We start from the raw sequence: 27,907 nt of genomic DNA, 5'->3' as shown, positions 1-27,907 counted from the left end.
ATCTACCTCTACTAACTAGAACGAACGTCCGGTACTGGAATGGATACCGGAAATAGTCACCCAAAGTGGAAAATGGCGAAAACGGTGCCGAAGACGACGCCGGAAGTAGCGTCGCATGGGGTTGCAGCAGCAGCAGCGTCGCCGCGCTCTCATTATTAGATGATGATAAGCGTGCGATGACGCGTGGAGAAACTGTGTGAAAAAGCACCAAGTGAAAAGTGAAGGAAAAAGTGTGGGCAGCTGTGTGGTCTCGTGTGGTCCCCCCCTAGAGTGATGATGGTGTGGCCGTAGTTAGAACGCGAATTGAAAGAATAAGAGTTTCAGAAGAAGAGAAATAATTGTGCGCACAAGGGTTGTAAATATTTTCTTAATTACTTTCCTAATTGAACCGGACCTACAGCGCGACGCTCTGGGTTTGTTGAGGGAGTGGCTTCTTCAAGTTATCGTAATGGGCATAGGAGTAAAAAGTAGTTAAAATTGACTGTTCGCCTTGGGTCGGACAAGTCAGAAGAAATATTTTTTGAAAGTGAGTATCTCTAAAGTGGATCAAGCCGTGCGGCGACTAGATGTCTTGGATTTTTCACGCACGAACGAGCGTTGAAATCAAAATTGTCCGCATTCAGCTGGCCCTTTCGGAATGTCCGGCATAATAAGCCTGGTTTTGAATCCCACGTGAGATAAAAACTTGGTCCGGAATTTGAATTTGTCCAGTAAGCACAAGTTGAAATCGAGTGATCAGTAGGTCGGTGTATGTACCAAAAATGCAATAATTTCGATATTTGATTGATATTGAAGTGATGAATGAGTGGAATTTTGTGCTAGAATTCCTCAAGTGTAGAATATATTTCAGTCGAAAGTGAGTACCAGGGAAAAGAACACCCGATATCCACCAAGAGTTGTATATAATTTTATCGCCTCGTTCTATATTCTTCATTAATAGTAAATTGATTGGAAAAGGTGTGTGCGGTCGAATTTCGGTGGTGCTTTTTATTACTTGACGGAATAATAAATATTTCACTAGCCGTAGCCTTAACAACGTACTAGGGAAGTAGGTACACCTTCGGAAAAAAACTCCCTCAACAACAAAAAATAAAATAGGAAGGAAACATCCTCGACAGGGCTAGGTCAAGCAAACACACAAGGTTGGGTCCCGGATACCCCAAGATTTAGGCTGTGAATGTTGGTGTAGTGTTGAGAGTTTGAAACGTCAACCAAAGGGAAAAAAGGTGGAAAGAAAGGATTCCCATCTTACGTACCCGCAAAAACCTTCCGAAGTAAGGGAGCAGAAAAAAAGTCCAAGTGAAAGGTATGCGCCAGCGCACACTTTGAAAGTGAAGTAAACGACAGGAAGCACGAAAAAAAAAACAAAACACATCGGCAGCAGCAGACGCACAACGAAGCCGCACCCACACACAATCACGTTTCGTGCTTGCGTGCGTCCGTACGTTCGTCGAAACATCCCTGGATGTTGGTACTCCAACATAGGAATAACGAATAAAAAAGTAAGTAAATAAATAATAAATATTGCGCCTAAACAGGTGGATAATGATCGAAATTACCTCCTTGTCGGCGGCCGTTCGTTCGTTGCTGGAATGTGCTGGGCTTTTTATCTGTGAGTTTTATTCACTTTCTTCCTTTTTCTGTTGTGGGTATAAAATGGGTATAGCTACCCCTACCGGTGGACATCGAATCGATTTTCTTGAGTAATATATTATTTTATTCTAGGTCATGTATCATCACCTTCCAGAAAACAATAAAAAAATGCGGTCATGTTAAGGATTTGAAATGTTTGTACTTTTTGAAATATGAAGGGTTTTATTCTCGAAAAAGAGCTATTAATTTTCGAACTAATTCACACGGTTTTCTAACAATTCTATATTTGGGACATTATACTAAGTAGGTACCCATAAGCAAAATGCGTTGCATTTTTAAAACCTTCCTTATCTGGGCCAAAAATTTTCAATGGATAATGTAATTTTTAAGCCCTTTTTGAATGTTGAATTTCCTACGAGATAGCAACTTAGCATTTTTAAAATGTTGATGAAAAGATTTATTTTGTTTTCCTAAATAAAATTTAAATAGCCAACGTTTATTTTGATTTATTGGAAGGCCCAAGGTTGGATTCAGGATAGATAGAAATTTCTATTTTTTTTTTTTAGAAAATTGCATATCACATGTTTCTGTTCCTGATACAGTTTTTGGCAATATTCCTGTTTACTTCTATAGAGGCGTATAGAAAAGATAGTGCAAATTCAAAAGAAAATAAAGAATTTAGAAGATCAGAAGTTAAAGCAAATACAGAATTCATAAGCATCTACTGGTGGTTGATTTTTTTTTATTTGGATGCACTCGAATAAAGTTACGAATTGCCAACCTTCCAATAGTGTGTATTGACACTTAAGAGCGGGTTGAGGGTTTTTTTTTTGAAAAATTGTCACTACTTTGCTCTTGTATGACTGAATTATATAGGAGCAAAGAAGTGTTTCAAAAAAAACCATAACTCGCTCTTGAGTGTCAATACACACTATTGGAAGGTTGGCGACTCGTAACTTTATTCGAGTGCATCCAAACAAAAAAAAAATCTTTCAGTACCCTCAATAAATTCATGGAATCATTAATATTGCATCAGTCCTTTTTTATGGACGCTCCCTGAAAGCCCAGGAAAAAACTCCCTAATTAGACTTTGAGTGTCAATTTTACACTCCTTGCTTAAAACCTCTATGTTTCTGAAGGAATATTTAAAAAATGTAGTACCGAGAGCTATATTGGATTTATTTTTGTGACGTCACAAAAACGATTGTATCGACAATTTATATGAGAATGGTAGCAATTTTAAATAAAAACACGTTATGGAAAGAAAATGAGTTCCAATTTCATTTTGATTGTGTTGCAAGGCCTCTATTTGTTATGTTATGAAGATTTTGGTCCTATATGGTCCATTATGTTTTTTTTTTCTTATTCTATCAATGAATGCTATGTCGCTTTGAAGTTAAAAAGTGCAAAAATGAAGAAAAAACAGCTTTAAAAAGGTCTAGCTGGTAGATATCAACCGGTTTACCATATACAATTCGTATGAAGAACAATTAACATCAATTAATGATTGTTAACTCAGTTTTCTAAAATGACAATAAAAGATCTTGATTTTGTATAAAAATTTGTGTCTTGATCACTTTATTGTAATGAGGAGCTCAAACGGCACTGATTTGAACATTTTCATGGAAGATTTTTAAATAATTTTAAAGTTTTGCAAATTTCAGTGAGAAATATCCAACATTTTTTCGAACCTCGATTGTCTTTTTTTATAGAAAAATTATTCGAAAATGCAACAAGAATCCTCCTATAATAACATGTTTTAAAAAGGAAAATTTCCAGCAGATACTTCGAATTAACAACAAAAAAGATAAGTTTCCAAGTAAATTAACAGATTTTTCGTGATTGCGACGTCTCAGCCTGTACCAATACTAGAGCAGGCCTGCCTTGGCACTACCTTCTTTAAAAATTCCTTGTGTATCTCTCTTATTTCTCGAGCGATTTTATCAAAATGTATAGTTCCAGAAACCTCGTAACGTAACTCAAATGTGTTTCTTAGACAATATTCAGCTACAACATTTCAGTTTTCCGTTATTAAAGGTCTAAGAAATTTTTTTTGAAACATGCTTCGGAAAAAAAGACTGTAGATCAGCTACGGAATGCTCGAAACAAAATTTCACTTAGTGTCCAAAAAAGCTGAAGTTAGAAGCTATACGTTGCACATAAGGATATTTTTTTAAAATTTTCATGTGCATGTCCACAAAAAATGTAAAAAGTGGTGTAAAAACCGTACTCTCCAATCAATGAATCGTCAAATTTGTTCATGTCTCACCAAATGAATTTTGAAAAATAAATTGAAATGTTGACGTATTGGGCTCATTTTCGCATTTTTAGATTATCAAAACACTGAATTTTTGACGAATTTTCAAAGGTAGCTATTTTTTGAACTTTTAGCCAATGTGCAATTTCTCAGATTTTCCTGCACTTCAGTTCAACTTTGCACTGGATTTCGAGAAAGTCACGCAGATTTTCGAAATAAATTTATGTTCCCTAGCAAGCCAATTTTACACCCATTTTAGTGGTGCAATTACATTAGCGCTGCAAATACACAAATACGATTAATATAAAATTAAAAGTTAATCCAGAAAATTTACGCGAACGCTTGCGTTTTTGTCTGTTTTCGCTCAAAAGTCGATAGCGTTGATATACTCAAAATCCAGTGCAAAGTTGAACTTAAGTCATAGAAAATCTGAGAAATTGCTTAATGACAAAAGGTTTGAAAAAACAGCAACCTTTGAAAATTTATCAAAAATTCTGTGTTTCGTAGCTATTTTGATAATCTAAAAATGCAAAATTGAACCAAAATACGTCAACTTTCCAATCCTCTTTACCAAATTTATCTGGTGTTACTGAAACAATTTTGTAGATTCATTAATTGAAAAGTACGGTTTTCACGCATTTTTTGTGGTCATTTTAACATTTGTTGTGGTCATTATCTTAAAAATTTCAAAACAATATATCCTTATGTGCTTTTAACTCCAGGTTTCTTGGAAACTTAGAAAATTTGTTTGAGCATTTCGTAGCTGATCTACAGTCTTTTTCTGAAGAATGTTTTTTCAAATTTTTTTTCGTAGACTTTGAATAACGAAAAACTGAAGCGTTGTTACAACACTTCTACAGTAGCTGAACATTGTCTGAAAAACATATTTGAGTTACGTTACGAGGTTTCCAAAACTATAAATTTTGTAAAAATCGATTGGGAAACAAGAGAAGCATAGCGATTATTCAGGAGTGTAAAATTGACACTCCACGGACTGTAACGGGTAAATTTTTTGGGACGGATGAGGGTCAAGTAGCTTAAATATCTGAAATGAATAGGAGATAAATGGTGAATAAATTTAAACTCATTGCTTTGGGAAAATTGACAAAAGTTATTTGGTGAAATTCGGCTTAGGAAATTTAAATTAACAACTAAAAATTTTTGGTAGGGGAGAGTGGGGTATCGTGGGCCATGGGGAAACGTGGGCCACTTTCAATATCTCAGATGTGTGTTGAGATAAAAAATCTCAAACCAACTGTCATCGTCGTCGCTTTGCGTGAGCATATATTCCTATATGTTGTTGACTGAAATACGCATCATATGCTTCATTTATTTTTCAAGCTGAAAAAAGTTAGAAAAATTTACTTGCATAATTAAAAAAACACCCCCTAATTTCATCCATGGAGAACCTAAAGTGCGTAACAATTATATGCTCATACGCTTAGGATCTTAGTTTTGTCATGATCTTTCACGTGGAAAAGGAATTTTTGATGAAACATCAATAAGTCACACAAACGCCACCAATTTGCAAATCATAGCTTGTGGGGAATCATGGGCCACACATCTTGAATCACCTATATTTTTAGGTTTTTACAAACATCAGAACTTAAAATACGTTTTACCTATCTGCAAAGTTTTCTTATGCCAAATGAAGAGTTATGAAAAATATTTTGTCCATCCTATATAAGAAATTTTGCCAAAACGTTAGCGAGCCAGGTTTTGGAATCTATGCGATCATACACAGCTCTCTTTTTTATTTCATCATCTGAAATTAAATAACGAAATGAATAGAAAATCACAGTTTTGGGTCAACTCATAAACTTTGCATGTTATTTGGTCAGTTTGGATTTGGTGGCCCACGATTCCCCACCGTTTTTCAAAATCCAAAAAAGATTGCTTTTTTTTCAAACAGTCAGAATTAGGGGAAAATAACTTATTAAAAATGTTTAGTAAATACCTTATGATACCTTGAAAATGTAGAAAACCATACCATTTTTTTATTTTCATTTTATTCTTTCATAATAAAGAAGTTATGGAACAACGAAAAAAAGTGGCCCATGATTCCCCACTCTCCCATACCATTGCCAAAAACTAACAAGCTTTCGAACGTCAAATCGGCTAATAACGGTTAAAAGTCAAGGGTAGAACGACCAAAAATTGCTAAGCGTCTACGAAGCATAAGTCCCATAATGAAATATTTGTAATAAAAATAAAACTTATTTTTTGTTGCCACAGGTATGTATAATAAGGTTGCCAGAATTTTTTCAGCGCGAATCCGGGCTGGATAAATCCGAGCTATTTTATTAAAAACTTTTGGCAAAATCTGGGCATTTGATTTAAATTACTTTTATTTTTTTTCCCAAAATTTCGTTTTGGACGCATAAATTAAATTTTTTGCCAAACTTTTTTTGGTTGATTTAGCAAATAAAGTAAATAAATCCGGGCAAATCCGGACTTTCTTCAATAAAATCCTGGCAACTGGGCTGGGCTGGACTTTTCTTGTTTTGCATTAAAAAAACAAATTGGACTTCTAAAAAACGATATAAAATTAAAAAAAAGTTCATTTGTAATAACAAAATGAGCTTTTTAATGAATGCATACTTCACAGGTTATATTCACACTTCACGAGTTATATTAAAAAAACATTTTGGGGAAAGTCGGGTAAGATGGACACTCTAAGGTAGAATCGCAATAGAAAATCAAATATTGCTTTTTCAATTGCAGTTTTCGTGCACATGAGCAGTTTTGTAAATTTCCTTCATCAAACTGTTTTTATAGCAATCTCAAACATGCTTGCAAATTAAACTTTTCAAAAATAATCGGGTAAAACGGACACTGCGTAGAAAAAGTACATTTTGCCGGAAAATAGATGTAAAAATACGTATTTTTGTGTGTTAAGTATTTGAAACTGTTTCCAAACCAAAATAGAACCAACTGGTCCAAGCCCAGGATTCCTTATTTTATAGACGTTGTTTTCATGCGGATTAAGGTTTTTCAGTTTTTATGGTCTGTTTGAGATGCTGAGTGCGACATAAATCTATCTATAAGGTTGCCAGATTTTATCAGCGTGTATCCAGCCAGGCTGAACAAATCCGGGCTATTTTATTTAAAACCTGGCAAAATCCGGGCATTTGATTTTAAAATTATCGACCAAACTTAAAAAAATATGTTTTTTTATTAAAACTTATCAGCAGATTTTAAATCGTATCTCTGGCTTCCATAAAACCTTTCAAGATTTTTTTTTTTTAACTTGTTCAAAAAGTTTAGTTTTGGTCACATAAGTAAAAAAAATTACAAAACAACATAATTTTTTTTAATTTGGCTAATAAGGTGACTAAATGATAAACCCGGACAATCTGGCAAGCTTATACATGGTGGATCAAACCTATAAAATTTGAAATACCTGGAGAAACTTACCCGTCCATTTTACCCGTCCTTGAGGTCCGTCTTACCCGCCTTAGAAACTTTTTTTTCCAAAACGTTTGTTGGCCAAACATATCAAGCAAAATTCGCTTATTTTTCTCCAGATGGCAAAGTGTAGAAGTTCACTAAACACTCCACCTTTAAAACGGTTGAAATTTCCGAAAATGATGCGAGTTATGAACTATTTTCTGAGTAGCGAAAATTACATCAAATGGTGCATCCTCAAAGTTTTTGCTTGTATTGTTCACTATAACGAGACCTTGCTTGCTGTTAATCAACAAAGGGTTTCGAAAGTGTTGATTTACTTAAGAAAACATGTTCCCATCATTAGATTTTTTCCAAAATTTATTATTTTCTAAATATTTAAAGTATCCGTTTTTCTCGCTGGGTCCGTCTTACTCGACTTTCCCCTACATCCTGTACCCAAAACCAGGGTGAATGCCAACTGCTTTCAGGATGTAAAGGCGTTTGGAGCTAATTTTTTTATAATTTTTATATTTATAGATCGTGAAAAAACGGGTACTTTTAATGAAGAGACCAAACAATATAAGGAGTTTTTTGGAATTCTTCAAACTTAAAATGCTTTTTACAGAATTATAACCGGTTAAGTAATAAAGAAGTTACAAGTTTTACAACAGGGTAAATGAAAACTGTGTTGTTATGCATCTTTCAGGCGCACATTTTCGTATTACAAACATTGCATACTTTTGATGAGTTAAAACTTGGAATTTTAGGTAATTTTCAAATCATTATAAATATATTTTTTTAAAGCTCTTTAACTATAACTATAACCCGAGGTGCAAGTTTGTATGGTTTTTTTTTATCATGACAAAAGCTTTGACAAAATTCACATTCTCTACAAATCGATCACTATTGAAAAAAGTATTTGATGGAAATCCAGCGTTACCTTTTTCGTTTCGTCACATCAGGAGAAAACTCCTGAAAAATGTTATGTGACGCAACCAAAGAAGATCGCTAGTAAAATTACAAGACGCACTTAAATTGACAACCACAAACTGCATGTTTATTGTCAATCCATGTCAATAGAATTCATACACAAAATTTCGTTAACTTCCGTCGTTTAACGGAGCATAAATCTTCAATACCGTAAAGAATTTTTTAAACGCAGAAAATTCGCCTGATGTGACGCAACGGAGGAAAAAGGCTTTATTTTGTAAACCACTGCATTGATGAAAATTTATTGGTTTCAAATTAAAGGTAAGCTCGAGCAAAGCACGACGTTTTTCTCGTAAAATTTCAACACCTAAAAGTCATCACAAAAATCATTAAGCAAGTTTTTACAAATGATGTGACACAAAGTTGGAATAGATCAAACAGATTTACTCCACATCAGTTTTGCTAAATTTGCTAAACAAATTCCGGTTCAGTGTTTTAGAAAAAAATGTATATTTGTGGCCTTCAAAAAGAACACCCGTGTACGAATTTTTGTGTTGTTTGGATGCATACTAGTGAAATAATTGCTAAAACAATCAACAGTTTACATGAATCAGGAACAACCCAAAACCCAAAACTTCACTCCTGGCTGTCATGTGCAAATCTTTCATTTCAATCCAATGTATAATAACGTCGATATTATCTAAACAGTATTTTAGTAGTATGGACAACCCCTTATGTGGACCCTTTACCCAAAATTTGATATTTGAATTCAATTGCTCATTCTTTAAAACCCCCGAGAGCAAATTTTCATCTTAATCTAATGCATTATAACGTCAATATATTAAAAGAATTGAACAGTTTAACAGTGTTCCAGATTGTAGTTCAAATACTAAATAATGTATATAACATAATAAGTAAAAAAATGATTTTCAGAACCATATTATTTGTATAAAGTTATTGGCGATTTTCTTAAATATTATTATGTTGATTAATATTATTCTTGTAATTTTAATTCCCCCAGTTTACGGTAATCAATAATATTTGAACATGTCTACCTATATTTTGTACATAACTATAAATCTATATGTTTGCTTTTGATTATGTTATATGATTATATATGATTATTTTAGTTGAATATTGACCTGAATTTTTGGTATTATTTAAAAAAGTCATATGATGGTGAACCAAATATTCGAATATTAGGTTTTCATGTTGAAATTCATGTTTTTATTAGAGTTCATTTCAAATGGAAATAACTCGAAACGGAATTGTAGACTAGGCTCGGCCTGTAGGTATTGACATTCGGTGGTCTAATAATAAGCCTCTCGCATGTATCAAGACATTCTGAAAGGAACGTTTTCCGCCGTATACGCGTTTGGGGCCCAGCTGGGAAAAAGGTTTCCTTCATCCTTTGGCCCAAAGGACTTTCGAACATTCTCATGCATATTTTTGAGCTCATTGGAAGGTTACCGAGTGAATTTAGTAGAAGAGCTCTAGATTTTACTGTTGTTTTCTAAGGTAGTGCCCAAATTTAGCCCACTACAGAAGCCTTCGCCAAACCGAGCACTTCAGCTTTTGTATGTGGAGAAAGTTCGGCCCATTTTTCTTTATTTCCTTTCCTGTGCCCCATTCGTTTAAGTTAGATGTATCGGCATGGAGCTCATCTGCATATTATTTCTAGCTGACTGACTGAATGGCTGGGTAGAACGGTTGAAATGTATGGCTCCCCACTAAATATTCGCAAGTTTTTTCGTGTCCCTCTGCTCTGCTAGGGCTTATGGAAGGAGTGACTCACTCTCAGTGATTGTTATGATGAGGCGTAACACGGTGGCCGCTCTTAGAACACACGTTGTCTATTTTTAGCATCGAACCTAGCACAAAGTGGTTTTTCTTATCCATGTTCTTGTTTTAGAAACCCCGTCTTAGTTATGAGGGAGTTATTTTTAGAGTGGTGGCAATCACAACAACACACTCGAGAGGTTTCGGACGAGATGTAGGGCAGGGGCGTCGAATTGGTGCAAGTTTTTGCGTGAAGATATGGTTGCACATCAAATTGAATTGAAATTACGACACAGTGAAATTACGTTTTTATGGTACATTCGTATAGAAAACTAATATGTACTATTTTTCAAATTTTTCTATCCTTCAAAATTGAAAACAATGACCACCTTAATCGTTGAACCCGAAATTCTATACAGACAGGTTTTTAAATATAAATAGATAATATCTATACAATATCTCTCATCATTCTAAATGTATGAAGCAGTTAAAATATGTTTTACAGTGTTTTGAAACAAATGCATTTCGAGTTCCACGATCGCAGGCGTGGCTCAGTTGAACAAGTTCCACATCGCCTCTCTCTCTCTCTCTCTCTCTCTCTCTCTCTCTCTCTCTCTCTCTCTCTCTCTCTCTCTCTCTCTCTCTCTCTTGAACATCAATAACGGCGCCGGCCACGTCCTAGCACGGTAACGGACTTATTTTGGACCATTGGCCTATTTTGTCTAGCACTCTTATAAAGTTACTAATAATGAAAAAAAAATAGTGCAATTAGTGCTTCAATATATCATAATTATTTGTTTTATTACACAGCTAGGCAAGGTGGTGCAAAATTGAACCTCTGGTCCATAATAAGTCCGTTACCCTAGTCAACAGATAGTTAGGAAAATAGATAAAGAGATGAAAGATATAAATTCGCGTTTCTGGACCGAGGTCACCTCTGCATCTTAGCAAACAATTTTGTATTGGGGTGTGGGCAAAAGGATACCATCTGAAAACACTTTTGGCAAGTGTAAGGATCTTGCTATTTCTGTCTACCTAACTCCTATGTTATATTATAGACACATGATGCAACCATTTTAAAATCACTTTGAAACCATTTTGACTTTTAAAAATTAATTTTAAACGAGCATGTAATAACATTACAAAAATAGCTGATGATTAATAAGTGCGTCCTTCGAACATGCTAAACTCTTGTAACCTTAATTATTCTGCTGGTATGAATATTTTAAAAACCACTTATTTGAAATATTCCTAAGAAAGTAAAATATTCTCCTCTATGTATAAACACCCAAATAACAAGAAAAAAATGTCAAAATTTTCTTCATTTCTACTAGAACTAACTTAATCCAGGAATTAAAACACCTAAAGTGAATATGTACCGAGGTAGTTTATCACAATGTGTGTTTAAGTAATTAATTTCTTATAGAGTTAATTATGCAATTGATTTAAAAATGATTATTATTTTTTTAAATTATTGGATTATTGGTGGCGATTAGTTAATCGCTATTGAGTTCTTGAAAGAAAGAATTTAACATCATTTTATTTTTGTAGGTCCAAACAATAATTGTTTTGACAGTTTCATAATCATCCACTAATTTTTCAAGCTATATGTATATAATTAATAAGAAGTTTATTTTTTCCGTTATTCAAACAGTTCTGAAGATGGTTGAAAATGTTTAATGATGTAAACCGAAACGAAAACTAAATGGAAGTTATTTTAACATCACCGAGAAAAATCAACCAAAAATCGAGAAGATAAAAGAAACGGTGACCAAAACCCATTTTATACAGTAGTAGCTCGCCAATTGAACGATTTGGGGGGCGAAAGTTGCGCCCGACTACCGAAACTGTCCGATTACCGAAAATATGTAGAAAGTGATGACGAGGTGAGGTTGGATGAGGTAAACAGAATTCGAATTATTCTTAAGAGCTTCAAATATTGCATTGATTGAAATTATATGAAAACAACATTGTTCTCCGATAACATTACGATATCTGAAAAGCGATCGATTTGTGAATATTTTTTAACGACCATTGTCAGAAAGTATTCAATGAGAAATCTTCTTCTAATATATAAAGATGAGTTGGGCTATATCTATATGTTTGTATATATATATGCACCTTATACAAATCCACACCGCTTAACCGATCAGCTTGAAATTTGGTACAGTGATATAAACGGACATGAGAAAGGTCGAGGTAATAGTTTTGAGCCCCTCCCATCTAAGAAAAGGGACCCTCCCATACAACTTTCGGTTTAACTCCCACGAACCAAAAGTCATGGCACCCATTTGTCAACCGATTTTCGTTTCCTTTGGCGGGATTGTTGTCACCATCACCATGGGCCAGGCATTAGAAACGACCATCCAAAGTTCACGTGTAGGTACTGGAAAGCAAATCAAAGCTTTCTGAGCATAAAAAATTTTAAAGAAGAAATTTTTGCGGGTGTTTTTTCCTTCTACTGTTCAAAGCACGTGGTAGCGGTGCGAGGCATTTGATTGCAATAATGAGCCTTCATTTAGGATTAAAAAAAACTACTCACCTGTTAGAAATATATTGAGAAGAACAGTGGTTGAAAATCTACTAGAATATGCAGTGTGTAAAGTATGGATACGTTAATTCATGTTCATTATGAATTGACTTCTTCAGTTGAATAACTATTTGGACTGAAAACTAATGTTCCAGCTTTTAGGAACCATCCATTTTCATACTTTCGGAACACCTCATAGGAAAACAATTAATAAAACTGGAGTTGTAAGTTCAAGGTTGCGATCTCAACACTTTGATTGCCGTGTAGAAATTTAATTTACAATAGGAATTAGACAATTAAACGTTCATTTTATCATAAAAATTAAAAAAATCCAACGCGCGAGACTTTAAGTAATTGGATCTGAAGTTTTTAGTTGTGTACAATTCAATTGCATTTGTAAATTTTAAAATTTACAGTTATTATTGATCATCGATGTGTTCAATTCTACCATCCAATTATAAGAGAACTTAAAAAGCACATTGAAAACATGCAGAGGATGTCTTTTATCAGGTTTCAGCGGAAATCTATTTAGAAATTTCTAAGTACAAAATAAAACTTAAATGGAAATTCCATTCTACGGGGAGATCTTGAAAAGAGGTCGTTGACATTTGTTTACAAGCTTAATACATGGGATTTTCACTAGAAAACCCATGGAAAAGATAAAAAAATGATATCATTTGATAAAAAAAAATGGTAGGTAATTCAATTCAAGCTTCCTGAAAAAATCGTGGGTGTAAAATAAGGTTGCCAGAATTGCCGTATCGGGACCGGACAAATCTAGCCAATTTTATCGAAAAAGCTGGCCAAAACCAGCATTTGATTTTAAAATGTTCAAACCGATCTCCTGGCAATATCCGGGCAAACTTGGTCAAAACCGCGGAGTTATTCAGTAAAAATAACGAAAAATATACTTGCAATATTTTTTTTCAACAAACCACATCAGCAGATTTTCAATTGTATATCAAGCTTCCAAATACGAGTCATTTTTATTTCTAAAACTTGCCATTTATCACTTCTTTTTGAACGTAAAAATGAAAAATTATAATAATCAAATCTCAGTTTATGTTACGTTTTAAAAGCGATGTGATTAAATCCGGGCAAAATCCGAGCTTTTTGCAACAAAATCCGGAAAACCGGACCGGACCAGACTTACCTCAAATTTTGAGTCAAATGTTCTAGCAAATCCAGATAAATCTGGGCAATCTGGCAACCTTACATTGAAATGTTTTTCGTGATAGAATGGATAAGCATTCAAGGGAAATTAGTTCAAATTTCTATTAGCAAACCAAAAAACTATTAGTTATTCAATAATATGAAAACGATAAACTTTGCTTATAATCCCAATTAAAACTTTAGGAAGACTAACAAAACTTACAAAGCTCACATGGCCAAACATGGTCCAATTTGTTATGATGATGAAAAAAAGCTTTCAAAATTTCAAAAAGTTAAACGACTCATTTCGATTTATGTTTTATGTGAACCCGAGCAAGGCCGGGTAAAATCAGCCAGTATATTTATAAAATACAAAATGGAAAGTATTCCAGCATAAAGTATAAGTCATGAAGTAAATCTGGATTTGATCTCAGCTCCCATCTTCTCATAACATCCGAATCAAAAGCGTACGATTGGCGTGCGAATACTGTACGAAACATCTCTTATACAAATCAAAAGAATTCCCGAAAAAACAAAAAATACAAAACTCAATTAATTCATTACATGAAAAACAGGTTTGTTCAACAATAAACAATTATTATTGAAGCATAATTATTCAATTTCTAGCTCAAAATTACGTCAAACTATTTCATTTCAAACTATTGGTACAATAATGTGGGATTGTATATTTGATTAACGATTGTAGTGCAAACAAGCAGTCAAATGGAATTTTGGATATGTTTGATGCACCCATTTTATTGGAAAAAGGGGCCGTTCACTAATTACGTAAGCACATAGGGGGGGGGGGGGGGGACACATTTGCTTACGATGTCTTACTAAGGGGGTAGTGGGGGTTTCACAAAATCTTACGTAAGAAATGTTACATTGATAATTCGTCACAGCCGCATATTACTCAGGTTTAATTTTTTTCTTCTCACTACCTATTTGTTTGTTATTTTAAAAGTTATGTTACATATTTATCTTTTAATGTCTTTGAATTAATAAAAAAAAGTTGCTGATTCTCTAAAATTTACTTTTCAACCCAACATGCCACCAAAATCACAAAATCACATTATTAAATAAGACCGTCACTTTTCGCTTTTCATCATAACCATATTTTTAATTGAGAAACTAATAGAAACAAAAAGGAAAGTGGTACAATGTGAGACGAATCCATCATGTTTTGAAAATGACTTCATCAAGACAAAATCTTCAAAAAATATAAATACGAGGCGCTTTAGATAATGTATTTCTATACGATTTTTTCAGTGATAGACACTACCAATTCTTAATTTTACCAACGATTTATTAAAAAAAAAAAATCCTAAAACTATATTGCTTTGAGCTGAAATGAGTTTCAGGTTTTAGGTTAATTAACAACGTAATTGTCGTTAAACATTTTGCACCATTTCTAATATTATAGAATGATTTTTTTTTAGATTTAATGCTTTCGAGGTAAAAAACATATCAATTTTTATAGTACCTTGTGCTAACCTGATCTTTCACTCTTTTTTTTTAAATCATAATTGAGATTTAATATTGTTTATTCTATTGTGGAAATTTATGGAAGATAAATGTTACCCCGAAAATGTTCTTAAATAATGTTTCTATATGTGTTTATGACATTTCATCAGATGTTTTGTATAAATTGTGCTTTTCAAATGCAGTTATTAAGTTTTAAGGGGGGGGTAGGGTCTAACAGGTATAAAAAAAACACCATTTTCACGATTTTTTTCTAGAGCTATCGTTCAAACAAATGTATTCAATTTTTTTGCATTATACAAAGCATTATTAAAAGAACATTTAGTAATTTTTTCGTAGAAAAATATTGAAAAATGAGCCGGTGACGGAGCATTTTCGAGGATGCCTTTTTGAAAACAGGATTTGCGGTGGACACTGTATCTCAGCACAGAATCGTCTGAAGTCAAAAAATCAGAGGAAAATATTTTTAATAGATGTTTTTCTGGACCCCAACGTTTTTATTTAACTTAAAAATATTTTTATGAAATTTTTGTGGCTGTTTGAAGTAACAACTACGGTTTTTCACTTAAAAATCCGCCATTTTTCACCTCTAAAATCTCCCCAAAGTAAAAAAATCAAAAAAGAAAAACGTTGGGGTCTGGTATTTTATATGTAGAAAATATGTTCCAAATTTGAAAAGAATCGGATAAGTCGTTTTCAAATGACGATGTCCACGGACTTTAAAAATGTGCTTTCGAGAAAAACGCGTTTGAAGTTTCTGCTCTTGCTTTCTTGCAGTATAAGATAGGAGGAGATAAAGGCCTATAACTTCTACAGTTTTGCTTCAATTGACTTGAAAATTTGACACAACATTCTTGAAATGTTTTACAATAAGAAAATAAAAAAATAAAAAAATCGATTTTTTTAAAGTGTTAGACCCTACCCCCCCCTTAATTAAAAAGTGCTTTGCTTGAAACATGGACGCCACGTTTTTAATATTTTCATGCTATTTTTTGAAAAAAAAGGGGGCTAATTTCTCAATGAATAAAAACCGTAAGATTTTACTAGGGGGGAAGGGGGGTTTTAGAAAAATTGTCATTTATTTATTTATTTATTTAATAATGATCCTAGGCTAAGCCTTTCATCTGAGTCTGAACTTAAAATACATTGACCACACTTTAATTTGTAGTAAAACACTTCTTAATACTAGCTTTTATTTGGTTTCTGGACATATTCAAGTTAATTTCTTCTACATATGCGTTGTAAAGCGCCATCATCCTGTACATTGGCTCGTTTCTTGCGTAATTTTGGATCCTGTTTGATAGCTGGAACGGCCTTATGCTGCGCAAACTATTGCGTCCTTCGTTGGGAGATATCTGTGAAAACAAGTACGGCGAATAATACCTTCCACTTGTCAAATCCTTCAAAAACAACGCGTCAATTAACTTCCTGCGATTCTCAAGCGAATCCAGTCCGACCAGCATGCACAGGGCTCGATAAACCGGCATTTCCTCTTGCCATCCAAGGTTTCTTAGCGCGTATTTGAGAAACTTCTTTTGGACTCTCTCCAGTCTATTGATGTGAACGTTGTAGTACGGTTGCCAAACAATGCTGCCGTACTCAATTGAAGTCCGCACTAACCCGACATAAATTGAAACGATAGTAAATATACGGGTCGTTCAATTCATTACAAATTCTGCTGACCATTCCAAACATTGAATTTGCTTTGGCTACCACTTGCTCTATGTGCTTAGAGAAATTCAGTTCTCTATCTATCTCCACTCCAAGATCTTTTACCGACGTCTTCCTAGTAACGATCAAGCTGTTTTCGAGGCTATACTCATAGATTATGTTCGATGTTTTCCGAGAAAATGAAATAACGCTACATTTCGATGCGTTAATTTTCAATCCATAGTTTCTGCAACATTCTGAAAATCGGTACAATGCGTTTTGCAGAATCGAACAATCTTTCTGGTCACGAACAGGAAGAAATATTTTCAAATCATCAGCGTATATAAGCACGAACACGTCGTGCAGAACTTCGGGAAACTCGTTCATAACAGTGATGAAAAGAAGAGGTCCCAAGTGACTCCCTTGTGGTACACCACTGTTAACCGAGAATTATAACGAGAGCCCCGACACACTTCCGTTTCGTTAGCGGGTGGCTTAAGCGCCACTTCCTTACGGAAGACCACCCACCTAGTCTTGGTTTGCCCAGCTGAATGAGACTCGGACGTGAGTTCCTTTTTTGGTTCCCTATTTTGGGAAAGAAGCAGAAGGGTCTCTGAAAAGGGATCCGTACTTCGGCTTCGAATTCGAATCCGCCCCGAAAACGAGAACAGCCCGCAAAATCACGGAAAGGGGGATTATTCGTTGTTCGCTAAAAAGTTGAACTAGAGAAGTCTGAAAACTAACGGACGTATTCCCACCCTCTTAACTTGATCAGGAATGAGAAAAGACCGTGATTGGATTCGCAGCCAATCACCGCTGTAAATAAAGCAAACGCAACAACGAATAACCTGTGATCCCCTTCCCAATGCCCCAATTATGTCATCATCCCTCTAGTGTTTCCGGTCCAAAATACCTGAGACGATTTAGTTAGGTACATTCATTGGATCCTTTTATTTCGGACTCTACTGTCGTGTGTTCGTTTTACAATGTTGTGTGTCTGTTTCGATTTTCTGCTGTTAGTGCTGGTGGAGACGCTTGGTTTTTCGTTCCTTTACGGTGCGCTCGATCATTGAAATTTTCCCTATACAAACGATTTGAATTTTCTTTGCGGGGGTGGAAATGGGCTACTTTTCCGGCTCGCCAGTCCAAATTGCATCGATTGCGCGTAAAATTATCGTCATAGGGCGAAGTTTGCAAATTGCAACTTAAGCGGCTATAGTTGCATGCCGTTCATAAAAAATGTACATGTACATCGCTAATAAACAAAGTTGGCCATAGGTGAGTACTCACGTTATTTCCTTATACTAACGGGGGTTTTTGATGTTTCCCCGGTTCTGCTGCTCCTCGCGGTGAACCGCCGATGTGCTCTCCCGGCAGATGCGCTGGTGACGGGCTACCGGCAAAGATGATGAACAGCTATGCAGATGATAATGGCTGAGCGCGTGGTTGGATCTAATGTGATCCCAAGCGCTCAGCAAAACTTTTTGCCGAGATCTCCCGGCTGCCACAGCTGGTCGAAGATTTCTTCGATGCGAAGGTACCGCGGGGGCGGCTGGAATGCTGTCGAACAAATTTCTGTGAGGAATGTTCGTTTTTAAAATTAAGGAAATCTCGCTGCCTCGATACCTTTGGCGCTTCTGCGTACGCGCTCCAAACAGGTCTTTTCGTCCCGGCGGTTTACTGATGGCCTTCGGGTCGCCTTGGCGGATTTCCAGATCGTCACGGTGGGGCTAACGGTCGATGTAACGGCTGCTGAGGGGAAGCTGTAGTGGGCTTCTTGGATCTGTCGCAAAAACAAGCGGCGTATCACAAATCGTTCGGCGAGCGAGCGTTCTCTCACCTTACCTGACTGCGTCAGCACTTTTCCTATGCTTTTTCTTTGCACTACACTTCCCTGCACTTTCTTTACCTAAGTAGCTAAGCGGAAAACACAAAAAGGGCTAATTAATAACCAGAACACTGGTTCACGGACCACAGGTGAAAAAAATTACCACGCGAGTAAAACGATCTTCACCCAACTGAACTTCAAGATTAAATGGTTCAGGAAGTCGCATTTGAAATCAGCCTTCTTGATCTAGTTCAACTTCGTACCGGAACTACCCGATACGAAGACCTAATCGAGAAGTTAAACAAACAACTCTCTTTTCCGCGATTTTACAATGCATCCTTGTCTTCCCCTTCCAAACCCGAGTCCAAAGACCAAACCTTTTCTCTTCCAAACCTAGGTGCACAAAGGCATCCCGAAAGAGGTCATTCACCTGGTGCACAACAAGGTTGCGGTCGGTGATCATCTGGAAGATGACTCTCTAAACCATACTTTCTACTTCGAAAATGTGTCGGGTGATCGAATACATCTACAGGCGCGCTTCTGATATTAATGATGATCGAGTTAATGATTATTTTAGGGTGGTACCTTGCAGGATGATTTATCCTCTCGTTGAGTTGAATTGAATCTTCTAATTTTCGTTTTAATTAAATGTTTTGATTTGTGTTGATTTATTATTAATTAATTTTATTATTAACGTTTCATTTTATTCAATTCCGCCCATTACTCTAACTTGATTTCAATGTTTTTCTTTTATTGGTATCCTAGTAAATAATGGTCCGTTACAGAATGCACCAGATCTGACACTTCCCAGCTTCACGTACTGAACTCTTTCAATAAGGTAAGAATGTATCCATTTAAGGCAGTTACCAGTAATTCCATTCTTGCAAAGTACGGAAAGAAGAGCATTGATTTCGACCACATCAAATGCTTTCGACATGTCCGTGTATATAGTGTCGACTTGAAGTCCTCGCATCATCCACTGTGAAGTTCGCGATACAAATTCACCAAGATTTGTCACGGTCGACCGCCGTCTCAGAAAACCATGTTGAACGTCCGACATTTTCCTCTCCAGCCAAGGGTACATTTGGTCGTAAACGATGGTCTCAAAAAGCTTTGGTATGGCAGACAGTATTGCCACTCCACGATAATTTTCAACTAAAAGCTTAGAAGAACTTTTATGTATCGGTACACCCATAGAAGAGGTTGCAAAAATCCAATGCCTTTTTAGCAAATCTCTGTGCCGATAATGCTCTGAAATGTGCACTGTGCCGAAGACGGTATGTTTGAAAAACCGTAACTGGCATAAGGACTCGGCATTCAAGCGAAACAAGAAAAACATTTTATGGGATTTCCTTCCTATTGGATAATTCATCCCAGAAACAAGAAAATAAAAATTAAAACCACAGCGCTGTAGTGAGAATCGAACTCACATCACCAATTGTATCGTCTTGCCAGTCCGACATTCTAACCAGTGTACTATTCGAGCTTCATGCAGGACGAGGTATATTTGTCATAGGCTTTCTGTTACCGATCAATCACAAAAAACGTACAACGGCGGCTTCCCGGCGTTTGGCCTCCTTTCAATACATTCCTTTGTCTTAAGATGGAAACGGGAAAGGGAACGGGAGTGAAGGAACGGGAAACCCATTGAATGAGAACTGTGCTTTGCTTACTGCCTGCTATTACATACACACGCTACATATACACAGCTGCGAAAGCCGGGCAGCTTGGCCGGTGTTGTTTGCCGGTAAATTGAAGGAATGTTTTTGTTGTTGCTTTTGCTACATACACACGCACAGCTTAGCCGTGTTTGCCGGTTGATTGAATTAGAAGGATGTTTTTGTTGTTGCTTTTGCTACATTCACACGCACAGTGCTCGGTTCGCTGGCTGCCTGGTGTTGGCCGGTATTTATTTCCATCCTTCTTCGGCTTGTGATGCGATGGGGAGGGACGCGAAAACGTTTTTATTTTGTTTCATTCAGACATACGCAATTCGGTTGCGCTGGGAGGTTAATGCCGGTGGGCGCAAATCGAATCAGTGCCGGTCGCGTTATCTTCTTGTACCAATGATGCTATGAAATTGACTACACGCCATTGGCACAGAGGCTGAATTTTGGGTGTACGATGTGCGAAATCTTCCAAAACTTCGAAAAAATTCCTTCGTGAAGTGAGTCTGAGAACAGGCGGTGTAAGGGTGCTTCGAGTCCGTTTACACACTTTCTAAGGACCGAGTTCGGTAAGCCATCGGGACCACTACCTTTGGATTCATCGAGCATTAAAATTTTCTCTCTGACCTCTAAAATCGATATTGTTAGCTCAGGAATAACTTCTTCTGGAAATTGATATTCTTGATCACTTGGTACATTATTCGAGCAGTATACACTTCGGAAATAATTGGCAAATAGTTCTGATGCTTCTTTCGAATTATCTGCATTATCAGTGTGATATGAAACATTTTTCGGTATTAAGTTTGATTTGCGCTTGGAATTAACATATTTCCAGAAATTTTTCGGTTCAGTTTAGATATTTCTTTGGAGATTTTCAAGGTACAAACAACGCTGGGCTCTGTGCAAGCTTTTGAATGCATTTACCGCAACTCGATATGCAGTTTTGTCATGCTGAGATTTAGTTCTACGGTAACGATTATTTTTCCTTTGTTTGTCTTTTAAGAGGCGAATTGTTTCAGCGTCAAACCACTCCGGGTATCTAGGGCAGCCTGATTTTAATTTGATTATTCTACAATGGTTCAGCAGTATGCCATAAACAACAGTGTAGAACGACAAAACGTTAAAATCTAATGCACATTGAACCGTGCGATAACTTTCGTTAATGTTATCGAAAACTCCAAGACTGTTCAAAAATTCTAGCATAGATCGTGCTCGTGAATTAGCTATATCGTACATGAAATCTTCGGATTGTATAAATATCGTTCTCCATTCCACCTCTAACAATGATTGAGAAACAGCTTCCTCATTGAAATGTTTCATATCGATCATTACCTTGTGTTCCTGTGCTGGCGGTGTATCTTCGTACTGAACTTTATCCACATTGACGCGTAACGACATTGCTTTATGATGCGCTTCGTTCAGTATCAGTGGTGTAGTTTCTTCAATTCCAATAGTTGCTAATAGTAGGGTGATTTGCCAATCGTTGTCCCCTAACCCATTGTTGCACAGCATGACTTAAATTGTCAATATTTCAGCTGTTTTTCAACTTTTCCTCAAAAATAATACTGAATCATGTAATTCAGAATGTTTTCTGATGAAATGAGGCTTTTGTGATATTTTCTGCTGGTAAGTGTGTATCTTACGACAGTTTTAATTTTTCTTGTGTTTTTCGCGCGGTTTTTGTGCTAATTGTTAACAAAAACCTTAACATTCTTTCTACGGCAAATAAGGTTTTACGTCAGAACAAAACATTTTTCGCATCAGTTTTCTATATGAAACGTTTATTGGACAATTTTAACACCACGATTTTGGAAAAAAATTATGATCCATACTTAACCAGAAAATATGTTGGATCGTGCAACAATTGGTCCGCTCAATCTCCTCCTGCCCCATTATTGTACATAATTCAGCTGCAAAATTTGTTTGGAAATTTCAAATTTATAAATTCATATACCTCCAATAACATTGTTTGGTTGTTTTTACAGCTAAAAATAGCAATAAAATTTTTAAAAGCGATTGATCAAGTCCTGAATTATAACAACGTGTTTTGAATTAGTAAGAAGGCTTGTACGGAAAAATCCAAATTTTCATTCGAAAACCATCCGAGATGTACTGAAAGTTCAAAAAACAAAATTTTGTATTTTTAAAATATTTCTTGGTTTTTGCAATACATTGCATGTGAACAAAAACTAAACCTAACTTGTACCCCAGAAATGATATTCGTTGTCATACAAAAAATTCAAAATAGGTAAATATTTTTTATTTTTTGAGTTTTGACAGCTAATTTGAAAGCTGGTTAACCGAATGAAAATAAGAATCGCATTATACTGCTTTGCATAGACAATAAGTGTGATGATTTAAAACTTTCGCAAAAACATGTCATGAAATTATTAAAAGCTTCAGAAAGCAAATCCTGCATTTTTACAACACTTTTCTATGGATTGCGATTTTTTTATTTCGAAATGGTTATAACTTTTTTTTTGAAATAATTTGCTTCTTTTTATGCTGGCAAATAATTAATCTTAAGAATGGGCAAAATCAATCATTTAAAACAAAATTCATTTCAAACTTATTTGAATTTCTTGTATATGCGAAAAGTTCTTCTTGCATACAAATTTTCATACAAAATTGAACACGTTTATTGACTACATGCAACTAAAACAACTCGAATTGTCTATTGATATGATATGTTTTTTTTTCTGAATAATTTTAGTAAATTCTGTGCTTTAATTAATTATTTTCCACTCAGAATTTTTACATTTTTTGCACTCAATGTTGATTTTTAATAATTAATTCAATAATTCAAAGACACTTTATATATCCATAAGTTTATTTTTTCTACCGTAAAATCTTAAAAATGAAGTTTTGAAATTAATAAACTCGTTAAAAAACTTATGTATGTATGAAAGTCGGGCAATTTGCATCGTCTGAAAAGTGCCAAAGTCAACTCAATTGCATTGGCTTTGAGAGACTACTTTTCTATCAGATTTATTTTGAAATCCTTTGTCCCGACCATTTACTCAACATTTTATGCAAAGAATCTAAAAGCTGTTCTGAAAAAATCTGTTTCTCTAATTTCGTGACGACAAATCTAAAAGAATTTTATTCCATGTCAACAGCGATCCCCTTGATATTGTTATTAATATTGTCAGAATATTTACAGGAGGAAAACTACGACCCTTAATCCCAATATTTAGAAGTCGAAGGTTGGAAGACCTGAAATATTACTTATCTGATATGCAATTTTCTCAGGAATTCGAATCTGCCGTCGAGTTGCCGTCACTGGAGACATCTATGTGAAGCTTTATTTGGCCCTTATCATCCAGAAAAATAAAGAGTGATAGCTTTGTGAAACTTAATTTTATCCAAAATAGTTTTTCAGCCGGAAAACTCTTGGAAAGCATTTCTATGTGATGTGATTGTTTCCTGAAGATTGATGAAATGCTACAGAAGTTACATTAATTACAAATAAACCCACTTATATGAAAAAGATATTTAAATCAATTAACTTTTCGAAAAAAAAAATGTTATACAAAATTGTATATCATGAGCATAAATCAGTCAAACGATCTGAAACTTTGGGCGTGGTTGTGTCCATTTTTAAGTTTTAAATTGAGATTTATTAAGTAAAAATCGTTTGACTTCCAAGTGAGTCCTAAAACATTTGTTTTATAAAATCGCATCTTCTTCATAGGGGTAAAAGGGGGCAAAACAGATCACTTTCTCTAATCTTTTCACCTGTTAATAGCCACTCAAAAATTAAGCATTAAATACCTTCCAGTTCATTTTATGGGATTTTAAAGACATAAAATTTTATGTTGGTAGGACATATAAAAAAAAGGCTCAACACTGGGAAAATTAGGTTAAATAACACTCCACTCAAATGGCTTCGGATAAATTAATTCGATTTCGATTTGTGTTTCTGAGAAAACTTCACGTGTTATAAATGCTATTCCAGAAACTCAAACCGGCGGCTTTGTGTTTTTTTAGGCCGATTTGGAATTAGAAAGTGCATTGGACGGTTTATATGGAAGACCCCCCCCCCCTCCTCTCATAAGGGGGCGTCCAAAAATAAGATTGCATTTGAACTAGAAGTTCTCATAATAAGCTTCCGTAACAATTTTCAGCCTAGTCGACCTCATGGTGACTGATTTTTAAAATGTGCAACCATTGGAAAAAATCGGACAACATTATGCACGACACAAAATTTGCCTGTGCAACTATTGGGCACAGACAAGCTGTTTTAAATTATTTTTTTAATTTTTATGTCACTTTTTTCAAACACTTGAACTTTTGGATCTTGTTGGCCAATCCTGGATGAGTGCACCGACAAAAAAATCGAGTAAATTTGGTTAAAATGACTAAAATACAGCATAAACACCAAAATCATGTGCTTAGCTGTGCAACGATTGGCAAATCACCCTACCTACGATTCCAATAGTTGCTAATTTATCCCTCGGGACAACCGCAGAGGCTAAGTCATTCTTTGGCAACCCGGGCGGTCAATAACTCCATACTTTTATGTAGTGTAGATGCGTGGTTCACAAAACTTAAATTTGTTGAACCTGCAATTTTTCTATTAGAAATCGCACAACACTATGTTTTCGTTTAAACATAACCGAAACCTTCTCTTCTTTATCACTATAAATCTCAATTTTAACATTAAAAGAACGTTTTGCCTTTCTAACAGAAAGGTTTGGTTATCGGTCGATTTGAGAGATCATTAATTATGGGTCTTAGACATACCTTTATAGGTACCTATCGACTCAGCTCGACGAGTTCTGTTGATGTCCGTGGATTTGTATGTGCCATTTTAAAAATGTCAAGAACGTTTTTGCGAAACTGGGCTGCACAATTAAAATGATTTTAGTCTCAAAAGAATGCATTTTTTTTTCTACACAACCCTTTCAAAAACGGGAAAAAAACAAAATAGTTGAAACCGTTTTCTTTACCAAATACATATCATACTTATTATGGCATAAAAAAAAGTTGCTAGTGGCGCCTCGAAGCAGCAGCACCAGCAATCATTTATAAATTGGAGATAATCAAAATAAAAAATTAAAATTTATCGACTCGGGAATCGAACCAAAAACCTTCAGATCCCAAGTCGCAAACGCTATCCAATAAACCATCGGCACGCTTGACTATGAGTGGCTCAAACTCAAATAGGTAAAAGGCATTACTAAGACGCACCGTGGTCTGTGCAGTTTCTCAGTCTGCTGGGGCAAATACGGCAACAGTGTTTATATCTTACACTTCTTGCTTTTCAATGCAGCAAATGGCGGATGGGCGTTTCCTTCAGAGTCCGCCATGCCTGTAGACACTATAATTTCATATATGAAATTATAGTGTCTATAGCCATGCCGGGTGTCAACAAAATGCAGAGCCGTACAGAAAACTGCGTTGGGGGGGAATTTATATGAAGATTTTATGACCCTCGTTTTTTTACCCGTGTTGAAGAATGAATTTATGTTTTTTTTTTTCATTTCTACATACTCATACATAATTTAGATTCAATTTCAGATACAGAATTCAGATTCAGTTTTCAAATTCAGAATACAGGTTTGGGAATCAGAATTCAGGATTCAGAATTCAGAATTCAAAATTCAGATTCAGAACTCATATTCAGATTCAGAATTCAGATTCAGAATTCAGATTCAGAATTCAGATTCAGAATTCAGATTCAGAACTCAGATTCAGAATTCAGATTCAGAATTCAGATTCAGAATTCAGATTCAGAATTCAGATTCAGAATTCAGATTCAGAATTCAGAATTCAGAATTCAGAATTCAGAGTCAGAATTCAGATTCAAAATTCAGAGTCAGAATTCAGATTGAGATTCAGAATTCAGATTCAGAATTCAGATTCAGAATTCAGATTCAGAATTCAGATTCAGAATTTAGATTCAGAATTCAAATTCAGAATTTAGATTCAGAATTCAAATTCAGAGTTCAGATTCAGATTCAAAATTTAGATTCAGAATTCAGATTCAAAATAATGTAGATTCAGAATTCAGATTCAGATTTCAGATTCAGGATTTTGATTCAGAATTCAATTTTTGTAAATGTATTTTCGGCATATTGGTGAAAAATTTAGATTCATGGAGAAAGAATATCAGAATTTAAAATTGATGAAGATGTTGCGAAGTAAAGTATGGTGTACGTTAATAAGTTTTCCTTGCAAAAATGTTCTTTCACTTTTTTCATCATACGTAAATTTTTTCCTCACTTTTCTACCCATCTTTATCAATTTTCAATTCTGAAATTGTTTCTCCCAGAATACTAATTTTCACAGTTTTTGATAAATTTGCGATGACTTAAAGATCATAACGCATGAAAACACGATTTTGTATTGTGAAAACTTTTTTTCATAATTTTTTCTGAAATTAAGAGTGCTGCATACTTTTAAGGGTAAAACCATACTACTAAAAGTTGTAAAATCCGAAATCATAAAAAAAAATTTTGGATGAAAGGAATTTCAATTTTAACAAACGCGTGATTCAGAATTCAGATTCAGAATTTAGATTCAGAATTCAGATTCAGAATTCAGATTCAGAATTCAGATTCAGAATTCAGATTCAGAATTCAGATTCAGAATTCAGATTCAGAATTCAGATTCAGAATTCAGATTCAGAATTCAGATTCAGAATTCAGATTCAGAATTCAGATTCAGAATTCAGATTCAGAATTCAGATTCAGAATTCAGATTCAGAATTCAGATTCAGAATTCAGATTCAGAATTCAGATTCAGAATTCAGATTCAGAATTCAGATTCAGAATTCAGATTCAGAATTCAGATTCAGAATTCAGATTCAGAATTCAGATTCAGAATTCAGATTCAGAATTCAGATTCAGAATTCAGATTCAGAATTCAGATTCAGAATTCAGATTCAGAATTCAGATTCAGAATTCAGATTCAGAATTCAGATTCAGAATTCAGATTCAGAATTCAGATTCAGAATTGAGATTCAGAATTCAGATTCAGAATTCAGATTCAGAATTCAGATTCAGATTCAGAATTCAGATTCAGAATTCATATTCAGAATTCAGATTCAGAATTCAGATTCAGAATTCAGATTCAGAATTCAGATTCAGAATTCAGATTCAGAATTCAGATTCAGAATTCAGATTCAGAATTCAGATTCAGAATTCAGATTCAGAATTCAGATTCAGAATTCAGATTCAGAATTCAGATTCGGAATTCAGATTCAGAATTTAGATTCAGATTCAGAATTCAGATTCAGAATTCAAATTCAGAATTCACAATCAGAATTAAGATTTAGAATTCAGATTCAGAATTCAGATTTTTGTAAATTTATTTTCAGCATATCGGTGAAAATTTAGATTCTTGGAGAAAGAATATCGGAATTGAAAATTTATAATGATTGATGTTGCGGGGTAAAGTATGGTGTGCGTTTATAAGTTTTCCTTGCAAAAATGTTCTTTTGCTCTTTTCTCTTCATTTTTCTATCCATCTTTATCAGATTCAGAACCCAGAATTAGAATTCAGATTCAGATTTAGAATCCAGATTCCAGATTCAGATACAGAATTTAGATACAGAATACAGATTTAGAATTTAGATTCAGAATTCAAATTAGGAATTCAAAATTCAAAACTCAGAATTTTGAATTTTGAATTCAGAATTCAGA

General features: G+C 34.9%; 1 protein-coding gene across 7 annotated transcripts in view; it reads left to right on the top strand.

The window, feature by feature from the left end:
• Positions 1 to 874: 874 nt before the first annotated feature.
• Positions 875 to 27,907, top strand: part of LOC129751786 (potassium voltage-gated channel protein Shab) — a 372,964-nt gene continuing 345,931 nt past the window's right edge. For 3 of the 7 annotated variants that reach the window (XM_055747503.1, XM_055747500.1, XM_055747499.1), the window contains exon 1: positions 877 to 1,502. The gene's annotated coding sequence lies outside the window, so the exon portion shown is untranslated. Of the gene's footprint in view, positions 1,503 to 27,907 lie in introns of all 7 variants that reach the window. The other 4 variants (XM_055747504.1, XM_055747501.1, XM_055747502.1 and 1 more) reach the window with 2 other exon arrangements.

Source organism: Uranotaenia lowii, chromosome 3 (assembly GCF_029784155.1).
Source record: "Uranotaenia lowii strain MFRU-FL chromosome 3, ASM2978415v1, whole genome shotgun sequence".
Taxonomy (NCBI): Eukaryota; Metazoa; Arthropoda; class Insecta; order Diptera; family Culicidae; genus Uranotaenia; species Uranotaenia lowii.
The sequence above is the reverse complement of the archived record's forward strand: the minus strand, read 5'-3'. Positions and strand labels throughout refer to the sequence as shown.